At 35.1% G+C, this 18,889-nt stretch overlaps 2 pseudogenes; both read left to right on the forward strand.

Annotated features, from left to right (window-relative positions):
* Nucleotides 1–1,141: 1,141 nt before the first annotated feature.
* On the forward strand, nt 1,142–3,150 carry LOC120118262 (annotated as a pseudogene).
* Nucleotides 3,151–14,213: 11,063 nt separating this feature from the next.
* On the forward strand, nt 14,214–17,752 carry LOC120118659 (annotated as a pseudogene).
* Nucleotides 17,753–18,889: the final 1,137 nt, after the last annotated feature.

Here is an 18,889-nt window from a genome sequence, read left to right on the forward strand (position 1 = left end):
CTAGTCTCATTGGTTAAAGAAAATATCTCCTAAAGTCTTTAGGTTGGATAACTTGGTATTTTAATTTTATCGACCCGATCATTTAACTATTTAATTGATTCCAACCAACTCTTAGTTATTAACATTTAATAGAGAATATAATGTGACAGTTAATTTTTTTTATATAATTTGCATTTGGTCCCTATTACTATGTATTCTATCAATTTTACTTTGATTATTTAACTCAAAAAATTTATCATCTAATCTAATTATAAAATGTGTCAATATTTAATTAGGAGATTAAATTTATTAAATTGTTTTTCTATAATCTAACGGTGTCACATATCACCCTTTAACTGAAAGAAATAAATGAAAAAAAATGAGAAAGGGGAAATTAAATTTGGGAGGCTTGGGAAAGCATGCATAAGCCGCCAAGAGAATTAAACAATTACAATTAATAACATGTGTTATACATTGTATATTAATGTTTAAAATTATGACTTAAAATAAGGACAAAGGTGTATTATATCAAAATTTAACTATCATATTACTTTCCGATAGTAATTTGATTGACGTCATGTAAATAGTTAAGTGATTTGATTAATAAAATTAAAAAATCGATTATAATTTAAACTCTGCTTATAGTTAGATTATCATGGGCTAATTTACCTAAGAAAATATGGAAGCATTAATGCAATATCTAAACTGCCAGCAAGCCAAAAGCCTAAATAGGTTAAAAAACAAAAGGTGGCGGACTCTGACCTGGTGGTTCTCAGAACTTGGTCCTTCACATTAATCAAGGGCAAGCCATGATGCCAATCGCCTTCCCTCAAGTTTTAAATAGAAGAAATAAAAGAGAGGAATGAATACTCGCCCCACCTTCACCTGCCTTTTGTCCCTGTCATCTCCACCTCCACCTCCACCTCCACAAACGACCATATTCATATCCATTAATTGAGGACTTTACTTTTATCATTATGTTTAGGTCCCCAACTTTTGGTTTTGGTTTTGGTTTTGTCGTGATTCAGTTCCCAGGTTTTTGGGTTAATTCCATCCTCTCTCTTCTTTTTTAGCCTTCGATGTTCCACCAACGTATTCCAGTGGTTGCTTTGCTAGAAAATATATCGTCTTAGAGTTCCAATATCCAAAATCACAGGAAGAAGTATATTCGAGAGCTCTAAAACATGGGTTTCTGGGCATTGTTTGAGGTGGCTAGCATTGCCCATCTGCAAGCTTTTGATAAGTTGTTGGGCGCTTTTTGGCATCTGATTACTGTAAACTTTCCCAGAAGACACCCGGAGATCCTTGAATAGGGTACTCATGAGTTTACTCTTTGTTTCCCTCGACGCACCACTCCTGCATTTATGTCGATACATCTATCTATTTGTCTATATGTTTTGTAATTAACGCAGATCGTGTTCGTCGTGTTCACGCCCTCGCTCATGTTTGCCAGTCTTGCCAACACTGTCACGTTCCAAGACATTATTCATGGTAAGATACTCTACACTTGTCTCTATGCCTCTGCATATATACGGGTGTGGGTGTGGCTTTGTTGAAATGTTGATTTGATCATCAAATTCACAGGTGGTTTATGCCCGTAAACATTGGGATCACCTTTCTAATGGGGGGAATTGGGTGGATCTTGGTTAAGATTCTGAAACCAAAACCATATCTGGAGGGTCTTGTCATACTATGTGCACATCAGGTGAGTTTGACAAAGCATTAATTTTTAAACCCCTTTCAGTACTCAAAATGAATTCTTGTTGCATTAGGGAACTTGGGAAATCTTCTCTTCATGTTGTCCCTGCCTGTAATGAGGATGGGAGTCCATTTGGGGACAGAGATGCCTGCACCGCACTTGGACTTTCATATTCATCTTTCTCCATGGCGGTATGTCATATATACAGATGGTTGTTTAATTGTAATGATCAATCGTATTCATACATGGTTTGGATGTAGCTCGGTGGTTTCTACATTTGGACTATCGGTTTCCAATTGATAAAAGCATCATCTTTGAAACTGAGAGCACTTGAAGCAGACGGGGATTTCGCTTCGAAACAAGCCAACAAGAGCTTGGATGCCACCCCAGAAACTCGTCTTCTAAAAGGAGAAAGTGAAGAGCAAGTGGCCATAATAGTGGTAAATTGTACTAACAAACTGTGTTGAAAATACTAAGAGCAAAAACATTTAGTGAAACACCATTGAAATGGCTGCAATTGCAGAATGTACCCCAAGAAAGTAGCCGAAAGCCGAAAGGGAATACATCGTTTTGGGTTAACGTCGCCGGATTCCTCATATGATCGCAGAAGAGCTCATGGCACCGCCAACGCTTGGTGCCGTAAGTTTTCTATTCGTATATAATGTTTGTGTACTTTTTCATTCCATTTCCAAATTAAGTGTTAATAAAGTCTACTTGATCAATCAGACTTTGGGGTTCATCTTTGGAACGATCGTCTGGCTGAGAAGCCTTATAATCGGTCCCGGGGCTCCACTACGAGTAATCCAAGACACAGTTAAACTGTTGGGGTACGAGGTCTTGTCCCATAATTTTCTCATAGTAACATATTGGTATGTTGGTGACCGAGTAGTAAAAGCAGTTTCATGCATGCAGGAACGCAACGATCCTTGTATCACCCTCATTCTAGGAGCCAACTTGTTACAGGTTGCGATCATCTACGATCAAGCCGATGGCTATCATTGGAGTGGTGTGCGTTCGATTCATTATACTTCCGATGTCGGTATCTGTGTCGTTAAAGCAGCTGGGAACCTCAGCTTCCTACCGTCCGACCCGCTTTCCGCTTCGTGCTTATGGTTCAGTTTACTCTGCCACCGGCCATGAATATTGGAACCATGACGCAGCTCTTCAATGTGGGTCAACGAGTGTTCGGTCCTCTTCCTGTGGACGTACTTGGCTTCTGCTTTAGCACTCACGTCTTGGTCAACAGTCTTCATGTGGATCTGACCTGACGAAGAAGAGACAACAGTTAAACCAGAATAAGAAAATGTTTATCAAGTTAAGCGAAGAAAGAGCCCTGTTGTATTTGTTGTGGCTCTGCAGGAGCATATGCTGGTCGTATTCAATTGTATGTAAAATGAATGTAATAGCTCCAGCAGTCTCACATTGATCTGAAACAAATAGAAGCTTAGTACATCATAAGTTATTGATTGACATTTTTTCCACTTATAATATCGAAACGATTATCGATCAACAAATAAACACGATCAAAATTTTAAAAAAAAATTAAAATTTACGTGAAAATCTCAAAAGGGAAAAATCGTTGGCAGAGAAGAAGAATTTCACTAATATGAAGAAGAAAATACACGAGATTTTGGAGAAATAAAAACTACTATGGTAATTAGTCGAGTCGAGTTGTTTGAACTTCTATACAAATTTAATGATAATTAGTTATAATATTATGATACAAATTGATTCTAATTTATCGAACTATAATAACATAACAAGTAACGCTTATTTAATGTAATAGGTAGCATATTTTTAAAGTCAATAGGGTCTTAGAAATCCGACGATAACAAAATAGGTTAATTACTTAATTTGTTATAAATATTATCAACATATTAAATAGCGCCTAAAATGTTACCAAATTTTAAGCTGATAGAGCCTTAGAAATTCAACGATGACAAAATAGGTTAATTACCGAAAACATTATCAACCATAATAACATAACAAGTAACGCTTATTTAATGTAATATGTAACGTCTTTTTAAAGCTGATGTGACCTTAAAAATCCGACGATAATAAAATATGTTAATTACTTAATTTGTTATCAATATTATCAACATATTAGATAGCGCCTAAAATATTACCAAAGTTTAAGCTGATCGACCTTAGAAATCCGACAATAACAAAATAGGTTAATTACTTATTTTGTTATTAATATTATCAACATATTAAGTATCGCCTAAAATGTTATCAAAATTTAAGTTGATGGGGTCTTCGAAATCCTACGACGACAAAATATGTTAATTTTTTATTTTGTTATAAATAAATATTAACATATTAGGTTGCACCCAATAATGTTATTTTGAATAAAGAAGTATATTGCAATCTGGAATATTAAAGTTGTGTTTAATGATATCAGTAAGATTTAATATATTACATATCTTTGGATGACATATTTTTAAATACATATCGATACTACTATGATCTATGGTCGATACTTTTGCAAATAAATATTTTTAGATTAAGTATGGATACATTATTATTAGAACACATTATTATTAACATTTTAGAGTATCCATACTTTTAGAGTAAGTATCAATACTTTCGAATTTTAAAAAAATATTTCAACAGTTAAGTTGTATGTATTTTACCGTTTATATTACTGTCGAAATACTATACATATTTTAGAGTAATATGGATACATTATTATTACTTTAGAGTATACATACTTTTAGAGTATGTATTTATACTTTCAAATTTTTTAAAAAAATATTTTAAACGATTTAAGTTGTATATACTTTACCGTTTACATTATTATTAACCTTTAAACAAACGAGCTAGTTTAACGTAAGAGGTAACACTTATTTAACATAATAGGTAGCGCCTATTTAACTTAATAGGTAGCACCTATTTTATTTTACCATTTACATTATTATTAACCTTTAAACAAACTGGTAGCTACATTATTATTAACCTTTAAACAAACTGGTAGCTAGTTTAACGTAATAGGTAACACTTATTTAACGTAACAGGTAGCGCCTATGTTAGGATTTTCGGAAGCTCGAATCGATACCGGAACGGTTTGTAAAGAGAGGGGTCAGAATGATTTTGTGTTTAGGGAGTAAGGAGATTGAAAGATAGAAAATACACTTTTAACATCCATTTGATATAATTTAAATTCATGAAAACATGCAAATGCTAATAACATTCTAATTACTTCCATCCTAGCTACGAGAGTGTATGTTTCATCATAGTCTATGCCTCTTCTTGAGTATACCCTTGAGCAACAAGTCTAGCCTTGTTTCTCACTATATTACCACTCTCATCAAGCTTATTCCTAAATACTCATCTAGTACCTACAGTAGATTTATTACTAGGCCTTTCAACTAATGTCCATACTTACTTCTCTCAAATTGATTTAACTCTTCTTGCATAGCCATAATCCAATGTTCATCATTTAATGCTTCTTTAATATTCTTAGGCTCTATGCATGAAATAATGCAATATAATTACAATATTTCTAAGAGAAGATCGAGTTGTTACCCCTTTGGATGGATCACCTATCTCACCATCATTGACATAGTTGTACTCTCTTGGATAAGATACTTCCCTTTCTCAATGGTTGTATTCTCGAGAGGATCATGAGTTTCCTCTCTTTCGTTTCTTCCTTTGATGATGATTTTCCAACGTCATGTCTACGTCATTTGTATTTATAATACCTACATCATCATTAACATAAGAATCCTCCTCGAAGGAGATTATAATCGAAAACAACATGTATAGACTCTTCTACAACTAAAGTTCTTTTATTAAATACTCGATAAGCTTTAGAATTTAAGGAATAACCCAGAAAAATTCTTTCATCACTTTTAGCATCAAATTTGCCAGGTTTTCTTTACCGTTGTTTAAAACAAAGCATTTACATCCAAATGATGAAAATAGCTAATGTTAGGCTTTATTTTTGAAAATTCATATGGAGTTTTCTTTAAAATTGGCCTAATCATTACTCGATTTACAATATAACAAGCGGTATTTGTGGCTTCCGCCAAAAATTTTGGCAATTATTTTCACAAAGCATGGTTCTAGCCATTCTTATAAAATTCGATTTTTCCTCTCAACAACTCCATTTTGTTGAGGGGTTCTAGGTGCTGAAAAATTGTCTAATACCATTAGAATTACAAACTCATTAAATCTAAGATTTTCAAATTCAGTGCCATGATCACTTCTAACACTAGTGATAGAGTAACCTTTTTCGTTTTGGATTACTTTTGAAAATGTGATGAAATTTTCTAATGCTTCATCTTTAGTACTTAATAATAGAACCCAAGTATATATAGAATAGTCATCTACCAAGACAAATGCATATTGTTTCCACCCAAGATAGTAGTCCTAGTTGCCCAAAAAGATCTATATGGATCAATTGTAATACTTACTAGTTGACACATCATTAATGGATTTAAAAGAAACTCGCTTTTGTTTTCTTTTAGCACAAGCATCACATTAGTCTCCTTGAACTAACGTTGCAAAACACTCATATTAGCATGTTTTAGTCTCCTATGCCATAACCAACTATCATGCTCATCCTTAGCAACTAGGCACAACTTAGTCATATCAATAGAATCTAATGCACCATGTATATGTTTCCTATTCTATGACCAACAAGCATAATCCGATTAGATGCAATGTCAATTGACTTTACACCATTAATTTCAAACATGACATTGAATCCCTTATCGCATAATTGACTAATACTCAATAGATTATGCTTTAATCCATTCACATATAACACATTTTTAATTGTATGAAAGAGGTATTACCTATAGTACCAATACCTTTCAAATGTGACCTTTTGATTATCACCAAAAGTCACTTCTCCTCCATTTTTGGCGTTAAGCTCATGAACCGGTTTTTGTCACTGGTCATGTGTCTCGAGCATCCTATCAAGGTACCATGAATTTGAATTGTTTATCGTGCCTTGTAGCAATGCTCCCTTTCCTACAAACATAGATTAATTTTTATTTTTGGTACCCAAATTCTTTTAGGTCCATATTCATTAGTTTCCAAAATCCTAGTCCCCTTAGGTATCCATTTGTGTAGGATATCTTTATCTTTAGTAATGAGTTCTTTAGGAACCCACATACTTCTAACGATTTTTCCATTAGAGGTTCTTCGGGGACCTCTATGATTGTAGTTTTTAAAACTTTTTCTAACAAAGTTTGGATTTGAATTTTCTCCTTTTTCAAAACGTTTTGTTCCAACTGTATCAAAAGAAGCTTTAAGATCATCAATTTTCTTTTGATGATCATCATTGACCTTTGAAAGTAAATTTTGTAAATCCGAATTTTCCTTTTCAAACTCTTTTAGTTTGATTTGTAAATCTTTGATTTTACTTTCAATCGTTGTTGGGTTTTTGGATATGAGTTTATTTCATTTTTCAGTTTTGAAATATCATTTTTATGTTTTAAAAACATTTCTCATAATCTGAAGCCAACCCATTATATTCCTCTAATAGCTCATCATAAGATAAATCATCAAAATCAGAAGTTAGAGGTTACCTTAGAATCTTCCCGAATGCCATCAAGCACAAGTTTGCTACTTTGTTCCTCTTCATCGGAACCTTCTTCATCGCTCCATGTAGCCACATGAGCCTTGTGCTATTCTTTGATTGATCCTTTCTCTTCAATTGTGGGCAATCATATTTGACATGCCCCGGCTTTGCATTCATGGGAAATGATCGAGTCCTTCTCTTTTGGTTCATTTTTAGGCCTTCATTTCGTTTGAATTTTCTTCCTCGGTAAGGTCTCATCATTTTTCTAAACCGTTTGGCAAACAATGCCATTTCTTCTTCATCGTCATCTTCATTTGAATCACTCTCATCTTTTATGGATTTGAGAGCAACTCCAATGTTTTTCTCTTCTTATTCTCCTTTGGTGTTTTCGTCAATCTTATCGAGATCCACCTCATCTTCAAGCATCATTTCATGAGTGAGGAGGGAACCGATTAGTCTTCAAGACTTAAGGATGTTAGGTCCTTAGACTCGATGATTGCTGTCTTCTTTGATTGTCATGATTTTGGAAGGGAGTAAAACTAACTTCCTCACAAGCTTTTCATTTGAAATGATCTCTCCATATGATTTGAGACCATTGAAAATCGTTGAGAATCTATCCGTCAGCTTTGATATCTTCATTGGGTTCATCCTGAAATTTTATAGCTATGCATTAGAATACTAATTTAGATTTCTTTACCTCATCGGTACCTTCATGAGTGACTTGAAGTTGTCCCATATTTCTTTGGCGGTTGTACAAGATGAAACTCTTCCGTATTCATGGTCCAGAGCACAAAAATATGATATGGATGGCTTTGGAGTTGAGCTGGAACATTCTTGTCTCTCCTTCACTCCACAATCTTGGATGAGTGAGAGGCTTGATGTATCCTTCTTCTACGGCATTCCATGCTCCCATTTCACTTGCTTGAATGAAGTACTCATATTTTTCTAATAGGCATAGTTAGCCCCATTGAAGAAATGAGGCTTGTTAACGGGCATCAAATCGGACCGAAGTCGAAGTTTAAGTAGAGGCCATTGATGACTTTAATTATCGATGTAACTCTTCCCGAATCGACTCAAGAGGCATTAACCTTCAAATGAGTTAGCCTCTGATACCAATTGTTGAGTTAATCGATTGACGGAATTGACCAAGGGGGTGAATTGGCAATTAACATTTTGTGGAAGCTTTTGCAGAAAATTGAAAGTAATTGCACAGCGATTTATAGTGGTTCGACTTTATCAACCAAGTCTACGTCCACTACCTTAGCTATCCACACTAAGGATTTCCAACAATTCACTAATTTGTTCTTTCTTTTGAGGCCAAAGAGATACCTTACAACACCCTCAAGAATATAACTCAATTCTGAGAACACTATTTCTCAAAGAGAAGATTACAAATTTGTAAACTTACAAGGAAATCCTCACATGTAGATTGTTTGCACAATTCTAGAACAAAGAAAAGAACACTCAAGAATGAATACATTGAGCACAATAAGTGCTCTTGAAAGCAAATGAATATTGAATGAAAAATATGCTTGAAATGCACAAACTTGAGGTTTGATGCTTTTCTCTTGATTCTCTATTGATTCTAGTTGCTTGTTGTTTCTTGTTTTGATCAATGGCTTCTAAGCTTGTTTAAATACACCTTGAATCACTTCTGAACGTTAGGGATCATTAATGAAGTTATTGGAGCCGTTTAAGTGTGAAAACAATTAATATTTCTGCTTGGAGCTTGGGGGGAATCGATACCCCTCATGGGGAATCGGTTCCCTAAGTGTAAAATTCAAATATTTCGATCGTTGAACAGTGGGGGGAATCGATACCCCTGGGGGGAATCGGTTCCCTCTGAGCATTCTGTTTTTCTTCTGTTTTTCTCGGAGCAAACCATTCAGGGGGAATCGGTACCCCTTGGGGGGAATCAGTTCCCTCTGAGCAATCTGGAATTTTGGCTTTGAAATGGTTTCGAAATATTTTGTAAAATTGTTTTGAAATTATTTTAAGACTAAAACTTAATTTTACACTTGAGTAAGGATTAAAAATGACTTTTGAAAGATTTGGAGTAATATTTTGATATTCGAATAATTATATCGAATATATTAGAAAATCATTGGAAAATCTTAAAATCATTTAACTTAAGTTATATCGAAATATCAAAATGTTTTCAACAATCTCCCTTTTGATAACAAAACATTTTAGTAATTTAAGATTTTGAAATCAAAACGACGTTTTTGAAAAATTACTCCCCCTTACTTTAACACTTCTCCCCTTTAAAACATTTAACACTTCTCCCCTTTTTGTTAAATCAAAGGACATTTTAAAAGAATTTAAACAAGGTTTTGAAAAGTAAGTAGCCAATGATTATAATATAGCTTAAGCTAATAACACAATCAAAAGAGATGTTAGTCATTAGTTTCATAATCAATATTCATAAACATGTAATGGATAATTGGTCATATATGTCTAAAGATGCAAAATAAACACGAAATCCAAATCAAATGTATTAAACATAAGTTCGAACAACCAAAAATAAACAATCCAAAAGCATTCAAAATGTTTTAACAATAATGCAAATATCCAAGTTCAATCCAAACAAGCGAAACAATATCAAAGTTCAAGCATCCGTAAGAGGATCGGGAGGAGGGAAATGAGCTCGCATAGCTGCCATTTCATGAGTGAGTGCATTAATACGAGCGTTGGTTACTTCATTGTTTGCACGCATCTCCCGGAGAATTTCCAATTGTTGAGTTTCCATATAAGTGAGATTCTATGGAAGTGAAGCGAGAATCCAAGGATGCAACGGAAATCAAATGTCTCCACAAATGATTGAAAATTGGAGGCACTTGATCTTCTTGCTGAGCTTGTTCCTCGTGCTGCTCCGGCTCATCGTCGGCTTCGTCAATATCTTGCATTAATTGTTCAAGCTCGGGATCATCGTCAGCTTCTGGTGGAGCTTGTGAAGAACTAGCTCCCGGAGTATTTTCAGAAGATCAAACCCATTCAACGGTTTCCTTATCCTTAATCCATACCGATCTCGTTAAGAAGGAGATTGATTTGTTCTTTAGGGGAAAAGAGGCATCAAGACCAACTCTAAGCCCGTCTATAGAAAAGAGATTACTAAGAATACAACCGTAAACTAGAGAAGAACAAAGTTTCTTATTTGGAACTTGGTTTACGGTTTCAACATTTCAGCAAAAATAATCTCAGGAAGATTTATTTTAAGATTGTTTGGAAACAATGTAACCACCAAAGATCTAAAGCACGAAGAGTAGAGTAACGACCTCGGATGATCGAAACCACCAAGTGATCATTAGATGAAGAAAACGGTCATGAAGATCTAAGACACTCGCACTATAGCAATCTGGAATTTTTGGCTTTGAAATGGTTCGAAATATTTTGTAAAATTGTTTTGAAATTATTTTTAGACTAAAACTTAATTTTACACTTGAGTAAGGATTAAAAATGACTTTTGAAAGATTTGGAGTAATATTTTGATATTCGAATAATTATATCGAATATACTTAGAAAATCATTTGGAAAATCTTAAAATTCATTTAACTTAATTTGTTATATCGAAATATCAAAATGTTTTCAACAGCCTATTTAACCTAATAGGTAGCGCCTATTTTATTTTACCATTACATTATTATTAATCTTTAAACAAACATGTAGCTAGTTTAACGTAATAGGTAATTTCTATTTTATTTTACCATTTATATTAGTAACATTTAAACAAACCGGTATATATTTAACGTAATAGGTAGAGCCTATTTTTTTTACCGTTTGCATTATCAGTAATCTTCAAACAAACTGATAGGTAGTTTAACATAATAGACAACGCCTATTTTACTTTAACCGATTAATTTTAAATATAAGTATCGACATATAATATATGTATAGATATTTTTTTAGGACGATAGTTGAACATAACTTACCATCGAAACAATATCTATATTTTTAGAGTAAGTATAGATACATAAGCTATGCAATTTATGTTTCAAATTTTTTTCTACCTATAACATTAATTTAATAATTTCATTTACACAAAAAATTATTGATTATTTAGATTTTTTATAAAATATTATTTAGAATTTAATTTAATAATTTCAACTAAAAATAATAATATATATTGTACATAAAAATAAGTCATTAGACACTTATAATTACTAAATGAGAAAATAACCTCAGTGACAAAAAATAACTTATAATATACGATTTTAACAAACTTTTTTTAGATTTGCCAAAATGACGAACTAAATCGCAATGCGATCGATAATTCACAACGCGATCTCCGGTATCGCAAATCAGTTTCCAGATTCGCAACGCGAACTTGGACTATCGCAATGCGATTTACATATTCGCATTGCGATAGTCCAAGTTCGCGTTGCGATTTTCCAAATTCGTTGCGATAGTCGAAGTTCGCGACTGGTGGTATTGCATTGTTTCTTAAGAATTTTCTCTAAAAATAGTATTCGCGCGGACGTGTCAAAGACACGTATTACCACGACCACGACCACAACCACGACCCGACCACGACCCGACCCGACCCGACCACGACACGACCCGACCACGACCCGACCCAACCTGAGACGAGACGGACGGCGGCGACGGCGGCGCGCGAGAGTCCCCCTTGTTCTCTATCACTCAACAAGGAAGTGAGAAAGCCAAGCCTTAAATACCATTCCCAATAGTGTTTCCAATACTATATGGGATTGAGCATTACCAACACTTGTTTCCAATACAATGTGATTATTCAGAAAACAATTAACAATCATGCACCTTAAAACAACTGAATCAGCAACCAATTGCATTAGTATTATACGATTAAATATGTCATAATTAAAAGTCAATCTACAATCAATCGCGATTATTGCAATTTTAAGCAAAACATTCAAAAATAATATCACTATTTAAGGCTCAATCCCACATAGTATTGGGAACAAGTTGGTAATGCTCAATTCCACATAGTATTGGAAACACTATTGGGAATGATATTTAAGGCTTGGCTTTCCCACTTCCTTGTTGAGTGATAGAGAACAAGGGAGACTCTCGCGCGCCGCCGCCGCTGCCGTCTCGTCTCGTGGTCGTGGTAATACGTGTCTTCGACAAGGCCGCGCGAATACTATATTTTTAGAAAATTCTTAAGAAACAAATGCAATACCACCAGTCGTTACGATTTTGGACTATCGCAACAAATTTGAAATAAATCGCAACGCGAACTTCGACTATCGCAATGAACTTGGAATAAATCGCAACGCGAACTTGGACTATCGTAACGAATTTGGAATAAATCGCAACGCGAACTTCGACTATCGCAATGCGAATATGTAATCGCAATGCGATAGTCGAAGTTCGCGTTGCGAATATGGAAACTGATTTGCGATGCCGAGATCGCGTTGTGAATTATCGATCGCATTGCGATTTAGTTGGTCATTTTGGCAAATCCAAAAAAAGTTGGTTAAAATCGTATATTATAAGACATTTTTTATCACTGAGGTTATTTTCTCTTACTAAATTAATATTAAAAACTCACTCAAAATGTAATATTAAATTAATATTTTTCACAGTGAAGTAAGTATAAACACTTATATATATATATATATATATATATATAAATCTATATCATATCTACCGATAACCAAAGTTTACCGGTTATCAAATTTTTTAATAGTTCTTCATGTTTTCCACCTACAACATTATGAGTCTGTCAATATTTCTTGTAGAATTTTATCGAATTTATTAATTATCTTATTAAATTTTCGATCATATTATTTCTTAATCGTATATTAATCCGATTTTCTTAAATAAACCGGCAAAGGGGTATTTTTCATTTTCCCCAAAGCAGAGTTCCTCTGCCGACACCCACAAATACCTAGTGGTTGGTGGGCTTTAATTTTAAATAGCATGTGTCCTTGTATTCAGATGATTATCCAGCTCAGTTGGTAAAATATAATATTCTTAATCTTGAAGTCATGGGATCGAGTCTCACAGAGAGTATTTCATAATTAAGAGGTTTTCTACAAAAATTACTATCAACCTGATATTGAAGACAACCTATTATCTTATCTCCCCTTACCTTATTACATATGGAACAAGTGACAACATGTGTCCTTGTCTTGGACAAGTTGAACAGATAATACAAATTCTAGTCTTCGTGTATAAATAAAACAAGGAAAGTTCAATTTTTTATCTTTTATGAACAGTGTTTAGAAAATAGCTTAATAATTGGCAAGGATGGAGCTAAAGTTTAGACTTTTACATTTTACGAAACCCCTTCAAGCAAAGCAAAAACCAGGCAGCCGGAGATCCTTAAATTGCAGCCACGGCTGAAGCTTGGAATCCTTCCTAGCAAAAAAACCCTTTGTCTTGTCTTGGTCTTTAAGCAACCTAACCTGGCCTTGGCAACCCATGAAATTAAATTACTCGTATAAGTCATATCGAATTCCGTTTAATGTCAAATAATCTCACCCATCCGATGGGGCTGCTTCACTTCTGTTTCTTGTTGCTCGTACCCTCTGCTTTCTCCATGCCCATCGCAATTCACGTGCCGGAAGATCACGCGCCGGAATCTTGAGAGTCGGGGGGAGATCGCTGTTGTCTCTCTCGTGAGTACTATGTACTTTTTCTTTCTTTCTGAAACTAATTTTACTGTTTAAATGTTTTTTTAGAACATGGGTTTAGAATTATAGCAGTAGAATTCATGTTTATCAATGATTTCGCCCCTTTTGACGGCCTGTTCAAGGTCGTTTGACTGCCTCTTATTTGTCTAACTAATAGCTTAAACCTGTATTTCATCAGCATTCATATGAATCATGTATAGGTTTTTAAAATATTACTACTGCTGCTCAATATTACTCCGGTTGAAACAGTGAGCAAGAAACAGAATTAGCTGCTACAACGGATGGTGTCATTGTTTTAAGGACTAAAACATCAAAGAGAGTAATCTGGTCATTTGCCTCGGGGTCTCCCATTTACACTTCCTATCAGGCTCCTCCAACATTCGACAATGACAATGAAGCTGCTTCCCGTTCAACCCCTCCTTTCTTCATTGATTGTGGAGATGACTGGGAACTCTATGCCACGCCACCCGTTCTAATAAAATGGTATGTGGTAGGTTTACTGCTTCCGTCTGTTTTCCCTGAATTAAGTGTAGATTTTGTCCCTGAAAATATCCTTGTTTTCTGTAACATTGTTGCTGTTGTTAGTATTGGTATTAGTATTATTATCTCTTTTGACATTGCTCTGATCTATCTTAATCTTTATCTTATTGCTGGACTTACAGAAACTTTCCGTGACTGTTGAAGAATTTGTCAAGCACATGCCCCATGTATCTGAGGATGGGGCAATCACTGTTGGCTCTAAGAGGACGACTGTGTATGTGGTGGATGCTATGACTGGAAAACCACTGCATGTTTATAGGTCACCCGATTCTCCATCCAAGTTGGAGAGTGACACCGAGGGGACTCCTTTATCGGTTAACAGTAATGGGAATAAGGACCTGTCAAAGTCTGCAGCTTCTAGTACTGCACTGCGGCGATTTCACATCACAAGGACTGATTACACACTGCAGTCTTTCCATCCCAACTCAGACATGGTTTCATGGAGTCTGATGGTTTCTGAAATTGGGGCTGCTTTGCTTTGCCAGGATGTTACATTTTCCACAAATTCAAGTTATGAGTTTCCTGAAATTGGCAGTGACTTTGTTTTGCCATTTCCATGTCAATCAAAAGGTAATGTCATTCGGGAGCATGATACAACAGAATATACAAGCACTTCTCATCATGATGATCCAAAGCTCCCACTGCCTGCTCCTAATGACCATACATCAGTGGTCAAGCTTGATAGCACATCAGACGACCATCATAATAGGAAAATGCTTCTGGTGGCAGATCCAGAGTCAAAGCTTTTGTTGCCACCCAAAGTTGATAAATTATTGAATTTTTCTCAAGATGCTGAAAATGAAACAAGTGTCCCTCAGTTTCCTTTGGAGAATAATGATTCTAGAATAGTTGATGTACATGACCTGAGAGCACCTCATACTGATGGCAAGGCCATTTTTGCCAAATATCCAGTAATATTGGCTTTTATCTCATTTTTCATAATTGTGGTGGCCTTCTTCATCAACCATATTCTTTTGGCTAAAAGGTTTGCTGCATTGAAAGACCAGCTTGTTGCTAATAGAAACACAGGACCCTCCAAGAGGAAGAAATCTCGAAGATCGGGGAAAAGTAATAGTTCTATTGAAGATGGATTTTCTCCGGATTGTGGCGACAACAAAACATTGCTGGATCTTAATAAAGTAGTTGGTTGCCTTGATGGACGTAGAATAGGTAAGCTAATTGTATTAAGCACAGAAATTGCAAAAGGAAGCAATGGTACAATTGTCCTTGAGGGATTCTATGAAGGCCGAGCAGTTGCTGTGAAACGCCTTGTCCAAGCTCATCATGATGTAGCTTTCAAAGAAATTCAGAATCTCATTGCATCTGACCAGCATCAGAATATTGTTAGATGGTATGGAGTGGAGTATGATCAAGATTTTGTCTATCTTGCTCTGGAGCGTTGCACTTGTAGTGTGGATGATTTGATTCAAATTTACTCTGATACATCTCGAAACCCAGTTCTAAGGAAAGACCCAGCGACTTGTGCAATGATGGAGCATAATATTAACCTGGATTTGGTGAAGGGTGTCATGCAGGATCTTAATTTGTGGAAAGCAAATGGCCATCCATCGCCTCTCTTCCTAAAACTGATGAGGTTGGTGTGGGCTACAGCTAACTGTTAAAAGATGACCTTCATTTGATTGCTTGATCAATAATTTCCTAGGGTGGACTTTATCTTAATCTTTTGCTTTGATAACTTTCACCTGAAGTCAATGGGCCTTATTTTGCTTCTAGATTTGATTTCGTTTAATATCTGCTTCATCCTCTATTATTGTATCTTTACACAGGGATATGGTTTCTGGTCTTGCTCATTTGCATGATCTCGGAATAATTCATCGAGACATAAAGCCTCAAAATGTGCTAATAATTAAGGAAAAAAACAGTGTGTGCAAAGCTCTCTGATATGGGCATTAGCAAGCGCCTTCTTGAGGATAGGTCATCCTTGGGTCACCATGCTACTGGCAAGAAGCTTTATTATTTTTTAATTGTTAATCACATAATTTATATTCATTACTTGAAATATATGCTGGCAATTTTTTTTATTTGGTACTCATAATTTATATACTTGGGTTTTAGCAATTTGCTAGTTGATGCAATTATCTTCTAGTAAGACCCCAGGGTTATAATTTAAGTTAATTCCAAATATTTTTTTGGATCATTCTGGAATTTGCAACCAATGAAAATGCTGATAATTATTTCTTAATGCTCTGCTGCGTGCTGCCTATTTTAAAAGTTTGTCTGTGGAACCTTTAACTAGTTATTTGTGCAAAGTTTGATATTTGCAAATTATTGCAGGCTGTGGTAGTTCAGGTTGGCAAGCACCTGAACAGCTTCTTCACGGTCGCCAAACACGTGCAGTTGATTTGTTTAGTTTGGGTTGTGTCCTTTTCTTCTGCATCACTCGGGGAAAGCATCCATTTGGCAATCATCTTGAACGTGATATCAATGTTGTCAACAACCAAGTCAACCTATTTCTAGTGGAGCATATCCCTGAAGCTGTGGATTTGATTTCTCGTTTATTGAATCCCGAGCCTGAATTGAGGTATGTTGATTGTTTTCTTCCACAATCAAGTTTAGATCGCTTTCTGTAAATGCGATTAGCTTGAGACTTGCTGTGCAGTAAACTTTTCTTTAATCATCAGGATTTCAATATATTTTTTCTTTCTAATGTTCATAAGATATTCCTAACTTGCTGCCAGGCCAAATGCATTGGAGGTGTTGCGTCATCCTCTATTTTGGAGTTGCGAGATGAGACTGTCTTTTCTTCAGGACACTAGTGACAGGGTCGAATCAGAAGATAGGATGGCAGATTCTGACATCTTGAAATCATTGGAGAGTATTGCACCAATGGCTCTAGGTGGAAATGGAATGAAAAAATGGAAACATCATTCATTGCTAACATTGGGTATTATCGCCGTTATAAGTTTGACAGTGTCCGAGATTTGTTGCGAGTCATAAGGAACAAATCGCATCACTATAGAGAGCTTCCCAAAGAAATTCAGGTTTGAATCTAAATCGAGCTGTTACTCTTTAAAATAAGCTTTCATATTTGATTTAGGTTGAATAGATAAAGGTATCTTGATGTAGCATGGCCATGCATGAGTTCTGTCAGGCTTTGAAATGTGAAGTTACCTCTTAAAAACATAGTTTAGTGCCCTGAACATTTGTTGCTTGAGGTTGAGAATTTTTCCTGGACTACTGATTGCAGGAATTGGTAGGGTCGGTTCCTGAAGGGTTCTATGGTTATTTTGATTGTCGATTCCCGAGACTCTTTATTGAAGTATACAAAGTTGTTAGCGGGCACTGCAGGGGAGAGGAATGCTTCCAGAAGTACTTTTAAAGTAATGGCTATGGTGTTTAAACATTAATTTATTTCTTTCAAAAAGTGTTGCTTAAGAATACGATCGATAGCTACAGAAGACGTCAATGTTTCTGATGTCTCATTTGCTGGTGCCTGGTAGTGTATAATTATGCAAATGATAACAATGTGCAACATGGTATGTAATGTATATGTTGAAAATAGGGCTAGGTAAGGAAAAGTGAAAAACTTCACTGTCGTATTTCATGTAAAACAATATATACAGTAGGTGAGAACAAGTATTTAATTTAAACTAAACTACTTAGTAATTATCCTTATCTATCTAACTTTCTAAGAGTTAGTGTTATATTAAAATACTAATTAATTATCCTTATCTATCTCATAATCTACTCTACCCCTCAAGTTGGGGAGTAAATGTTGAAAAGACCTAACTTGGATATAATCTCATCAAAGATAATTCTTGGAAGTGTTTTGGTGAGAATATCTGCTAATTGATTCTTCGTTGAAATATAAATGAGTTTCACTGTTTCACCATTCACCTTTTCAAAGATGAAATGTCTATCAATCTCCACATACTTCGTTCGATCATGATGATCTGGATTTTTTGTAATACTTATTGCAGATTTACTGTCACTTTGAAGTTCAAACTATTTGTTGGCACATAACTCCAGCTCAGTTAACATTCTTTAAAGCTAAATTCCTTCGCAAACTCCAAGTGTTATTGTTCTAAATTCTACTTCTGCACTACTTCGAGACACCACCACCTGTTTTTTATTTCTCCATGTAACCAGATTTCCCCAAACAAATGAACAATAACCAGTTGTAGATCTTCTATCCGTTAATTCACCTGCCCAGCTTGAATATGAAAAAATTCTTACTGTTCTATCATCACTTTTTCTAAAAAATTAACCCATGTCCTGGTGTCATTTCCTGGTGTCATTTTCAAGTATCTTAGAATTCTATTCACAGCCTCTAAATGTTCTTCTCTTGGATCAATCATATATTGACTCACTATACTGATAGGGAACACAATATCAGGTCTAATAAGTGATAAATTAATTAATTTACCTACTAGTCTTTGATACTGTTCTTTGTTCACAGGACTTCCCAATTCTTCTCTCCTTAGCTTAAGATTTGCTTCCATGGGTGTTTTTGTCGGCTTACATCCCTTCATTCCAGTTTCTGATAGTAGATCAAGGATATATTTC

Source organism: Hibiscus syriacus, unplaced genomic scaffold, assembly GCF_006381635.1.
Source record: "Hibiscus syriacus cultivar Baekdansim isolate YM2019G1 unplaced genomic scaffold, ASM638163v2 tig00110328_pilon, whole genome shotgun sequence".
NCBI classification, from domain to species: domain Eukaryota; kingdom Viridiplantae; phylum Streptophyta; class Magnoliopsida; order Malvales; family Malvaceae; genus Hibiscus; species Hibiscus syriacus.